This window comes from Osmia lignaria, chromosome 9 (assembly GCF_051020975.1).
Source record: "Osmia lignaria lignaria isolate PbOS001 chromosome 9, iyOsmLign1, whole genome shotgun sequence".
Taxonomy (NCBI): Eukaryota; Metazoa; Arthropoda; class Insecta; order Hymenoptera; family Megachilidae; genus Osmia; species Osmia lignaria.
This window is the reverse complement of record NC_135040.1, coordinates 10,872,815-10,879,004: the sequence shown is the minus strand read 5'-3', so window position 1 is coordinate 10,879,004 and position 6,190 is coordinate 10,872,815.

Sequence of the window (6,190 nt, the reverse complement as noted above, 5' to 3'; positions counted from 1 at the left end):
CTTTCTAAACACCGACCACGTCCTGTGCTTGTGTGTCCGTGGGCGAGACCGAAATCTATACACGTGAATCCCATCGGCTCGTGTGGGGATCGACGCTCAAACACGAGTTTTGCAATGTTTTTCTCCTTTCCCACCTTCTCCTCTGTATTCCATTTTTCCCCTTCTTTGGGAAAATTGCATCAACGAACGAGCCCTGCAACGAAGACGAACTCGTTTTTGAATGTACGTCTCTCGCCGGTCGACTTTTATAGGACATATGGTTATTTAACTTGCATGCACGGGATTGTGAATGTACGCGGATAGTTTTGCGGCAATAGTGACACACGGTCGTGAAGGAGTACGGTTGGTGGGGCGTTCGGTTTTCTCTTCGATCAAAATAGTGAAGTTAAAAGTTGTGCCTTTATGTGTGGGAGAGATATCCTTTTCCCTATTATAGTGATTGTTACAATTTAAGAAGCAAGCATCATTTGAATTAATGATTCTTTATTATATTTTGTGATAATTTGTCGTGCAAGATCACAACAGTAGTAATAAAATTATCAATACACAATGATAAAATATACATAATTTTAATTTATGTATGTTTAAATTTATTTAGTATGTAAGTTTCTGTTCGTATACGTTTAATAAATAAAGAAAATCCACCATATTTAAATTGGAAAAGATTAATTATAATTTTGTGTTTCTTGTGACCTTAGTATCATGTACAGCACCGAGGATAGACTTCCCCAGAAATAAATGGCAATGTTCCAGGATTCCTCTCCTCCCCGTGTGTGGCTCCGAGGAGAATGACAATGTAGGAGAGAGGGTCCCATATATGTAGACACGTAGCCTCCCACCCATAATTATTTATGCTGATCACTAATGACCCTACAATATTCAACTAATTAAAGTTGAAAATACGAATTGAAAAAAAGAATTAAACTTCATAAAAATTGAAAATGCTAAAGAACATAAAAATGAAATGTATATGAACAATTCTGCAAAAAATACCTGAAATGTTGAATAATACAACTCCCCAAAGAACGTTAAAATTTATTGAAAAATTTCATTCATATATTCAGTACGTTATCCGTTTTGCATTGACAAAAGGCAAACGAATGGTGTATCAATAATGATGAGCAAGGAAATTGGTTATGAAGTGATTTTTGTTCACGTTGAACGTGCCTCGCAGTCAAGCAACGTTACCTGTATACAGGAAGTGCTGACCAGAGGAACCGAGGAAGTTCATATTACAGGCAATGGTGGAAGGGCATGTATGCGTGACAATGAACAGAGAGGAAAGCCATTGGGAGATATGATACAAGGAAGCGATGAAAGTCTTTTTGTTTATCGACAATGATTTAATATACGAGCAATGCATGAGTGCTTTCGAAATTTCACGCTGTTTTACTCATTGTGAAGCGTTTGTAATTAAGCACTACGTGTTTAATAAATATAATATCCAATTGGTGCTGTTTTTTTGTGGTTCTCAACGTGAAATACGTCGTGAGAGCTTGAAAATTATTTATTAAAATTCTGTAATTCTTCCTTTATTAGAATTATTTGTTAAAATTTCAATGCAGTTCAAACAGTTTGAGATATTTCTAATTCACTATAAGATATTTCATACAAAAGTTGAAATATCTCACGAATTGTTGCTTTTATCCGGAAAAATTTATTTTTGTGATTTCGAATATTGAATAATGACGTAATAGTAACATTTAATTCAATGTTACTTTTAAATATTTAATTATCATGCTTATGTAAGAATTGAAGATTATCTTGTTCTTACAACTTTGTATATAGTCAAGTAACACAGGTTTCACAAATTCGAAATTTAAATGTACAGATATTATTAAACATGACTGGTCCCCTATAGGTGTCCGTGTAAACCTATAGATATAACGCCAACATGCACTATTAAATTATATTGCTATTTAACGTCAGAATTATGCCCGTATTTTAAAACGACACATTCAAAGATAAGCAGCAAGAATATAAATACTAGATACGTGCAGAATGAGAAATTACAATTTGTTAAAATACCATTAATTGCATAATTCGTTCTGTTATATATTTATTCATTAATTTATACAGCCCATTATCATTATAATTACTTCCAATTTCAACAAATTACCATTTGCTAATTATTAATTATCATAACTATACATATTTTAATTGCCAAACTAATAGCAGTTAATGCAGTGCTGACAAATCTTATAACCATTCTTGTCAATTGCATATTTAATTAAAATCTGCACGTACATCGGTACCTATGTATATGTGCAATATGCATTTCAGACAGTAGATATTCATGGTCACATCCATTGTGCAATTACATACGATGCCCAAAACTACGACTGGCTTTTTCTTCGCTCTTTCTTGAATCGGAAGATTGTTAATCATCCTGTACACGAAAATTTTCGTACTTCTTGTTAGCATCGTTTTCACGTAAATGATACTTATGCAGTTCGTATGCACAGACTGGACGATGAAAAACGCATCGTCCTTTAAATCTGTTACTGACTGACGTCAATATACTTGCTTTTTCGCATTGATATTGTTGTATAAAATATTTAGCGCATAATCATTAGGAAATTTTCATAGGATAACATTTTTTAAACATTTATAGGTAAGGTAATAAAGAAATAAATAAACGTAATATAATATATAAAAATATTTAAAAAAAACACAATTTGTATTTACAGTTTCACACTAGAAAAAGATATCTAACTTCATACGAATTACCACATTATATAACTGAATTATACAATAAAACATATTTTACTGTAATGCTCAATGTCTTTTCACTTTCATTGGTCATTGACCATTTCAACGCTGAAGATAATCACTCAAAGGTGTAAAAACGTATCGAACCTCGGCAATCTTTACACTTTCTGCTTTCTTTCACTTGAAACGGTGATGCACGACGATCTGCTTGATATATCATGTAACGCATTGTGATCTTAATAAATTTCTTACGTTTGGTTAAATTCAAGTAGTTTTACCAACATGATTAATCAAATGATATCAGAATGGACTATATTATCTAGTTAGTGAATGAGTGCATGGTTTATGTTATGACTATTTGAATACAAATTTTACATCTTATCTATGGAACATTTCATAGAAGTTTTGAAAAGAATTAGAAAGTTTAATCTATTAAGTGAGCTCAGTCGCTTTCATTATATAAACTGTGATCAGAATATAAAGAGTTAATTGAATACGTTTAATTAATAAGCTACTATCAATATACTACTATCATTAACAAAACTTTCAATTAACCTTTCAGTTATTAGTTCTTGAACAGCTATAATTTTTTTTATTCATTTTGTTTTACGTAGTTTGATCCATGTATGTGGATGAAGATTTTAAATAGATCTTAACAAAATAGTAAAATACTAAACCTTTCTAAAGTACACGATACTTTTCTAGGCATTTGCAAATTACTATATAATTTGTTAATGCAACAAATTATTTAAAAAATCATGGGAAATAAAAATTATATTTTAAGCAGAGCGAATTATCATTTCACATTGGTATACTTTTTCTGGAATTCAACTTTTCTCTGAGTAAAAGCTTGACTGGTAGCATGCAACGTTGTGGAGTATCATTGAACAAAATTGACAGAAACATTAATTTATTATAAAAAGAATAGCTGCTTTCACTCCATTTCCCAACGCGTTGTTAGAGCTCATCCAGTCAGAACTAGTCAAACTGTTTAGGATCATGAAGACGAGCAGAGATTGTAAATGCTCGTACAAACTGTGAGGAACGAATCAGGGTGAAAGTGGGAAATGTACACCCACGAGTAGTTGTATGACTATCGTAAATTTTCGCTTTGTCCTTTTACATAGTTTCTGATTATCTTGAGAAGAACATCTTCCTTAAGCATGTATACAAGGTGTGCATTTCAAAAATGAAAAATTTACTACTTAATTCGTGTAACGATTGAGATCAAATTTAACGATTTATCTTGCTTCTATTTGACCCGATTCAAAATGATCTCTACTTCTGAATGAAACTTTCACCGATTAAATTATCGTTCCTATATGTATGTGTATAGAGATATTGCATAGAGACCGTGACTGCATTTTTACTGTATTCTTTTATACATTTCATGTATATATTTTTCTTTTTCAATATAATCAAGAATAATATTTTGATGATTATAGTTTCCACTTTTGTTTTTTTCCTTTTTTTTAAGTGAAAATTAACAACATAGAGTATGGAGATATTAATTAATTAATATCTCGCGTAATAATTATTATGCGTGCAAATTAATTCGATGTCTTTATTATTACGCTTTCTTAGTTACTATTTTAAATTTGAATATTTTCCCACCCTTCTATATAGTTGAAAAGTGGCGCGAGAATATGCTGAACGAATTGAGAATAGTGTTGCTGTAGAAATATGGATAATATACTGTTTTAAATGGTACTATAGAAAAACGTCAATTTCCCTTTCAGTTTTATTGAAAGATTGTGAATCTTACTATTAATAAATATCCTTTTGCTTATAAATAGAGGACTGAATAAAAAAGTATAAATATTCAAAATACGAAATGAAAAGTGTACTTTTGCATGAATACTTATTGTTAGTTTATTCCATCAAGTTTCATAACTTTGACTTTACGTATTATTAAGTGAAAGTGGGCTGCTTAATCTTTACCCTTTATAATTTTGGATTATTATATAACACAAATTGCTGACTTGTTCAGTAACTCTAATTGTTTTAAACACTTTAATTAAATTATTAAATATTACAGCTGCAATAATAAATGATAAACATGAGCTGAAATTACATAGAAGTTTATGTAATAATTAAAATACACATGTGAAACTATGAAAAAAAGAATATAAATACCATAAGAATATAAGTTTACTATTTAAATACTTCCTATTTATTCGCAATCTAGTAAGATTTCATTCCTCAAATTGAATAACAATAACACACTTTCACTGTCAAAGTGAATGACAGATTTATTATGATAGCTTCTTCTTATAACAGATAGGGTGCATTATAAAAGATTATAATGGATTAAATCAGAAAGTATAGACAATGACAAATTATATGAAATCTATTTAAAATGCAATGATATTTCTCTATACCTGATATATTTTATGCTACTTAAAGTGTAAAGTGCATCGACACGTAATTTTTTCCTGAAACTACTCGGTTGCTTGTTTTCATTTTGCAGTTAACATACGATAACGTTTACTTATCCCTTTTTTCTATCTTATTCACATTTAAATACCTGGAATTCTATATCTTGTTCGAAAATAAACTCAATGAAAGGCATTTACCAAGAACTACACGATAATTGTTCAAATACTGATAAAATCTGTCGTGGATTTATAGCCGTAATTATAATGATTGCTTCACGATCGTAATAGTGGACAGGTTCTCAAGCTTATTATATCTCACGATCAAATTTGTCACTTGCAACTAAATAAATTTGAAAAAATTAAAAATATTTTTATTTTTAACACTACGGAACTGTAAAATTATTACTGTAATATAAAGTATTTTTATATTAAAAAATTCTTTTAAATTATGATGCCACTGTCAATATAAGTCATTCGACGATCATCAAAAATCACAATTACAACTTATTATAGCAATATTAAATATTATACTATAAATGAGGAAAGAGAATATTTATACGAACAATTCTAAATTTACGCTTCTTCCATTTCAAGAACTTCAAAACTAAAGATTCCAATAGGAGTATTCAAAGTATTTGAATATACTATTTAATTAAAATTTATCATCATTTATCGAGAAGTATTATTTTAGGAAATATTGTACAGTTTAAAATTACATTGGAATATACTGTGAACTACTTCTCGATGAAAGATGTAGATCTCATTGTTGGAGAAAAATATGTTTTCACCATACGGGGTGGGGAATACAGGTCGATGCATAAGCGCATAATCGTACTCGCTTAGAATCCTTTGATCTCCGTTTATGCATAATGCATAGTAAGTAAATGTTTGTATCACTGTTGGTAAATACTCGCTTTCTCCAACAGTAACGTATCTAGGACCTTTCAGAGAAGGGATCTGATCGCACCAGAACATCAATTGATTTCAAATTATGAATTTCAAAAGCAGCATTAAATTTATATTAGTATTAAGTTTTCAATATTACAATATTCTAAAATTTAATAAATAGAAAATAATAATTGTTCTTTCGAATATTTTGT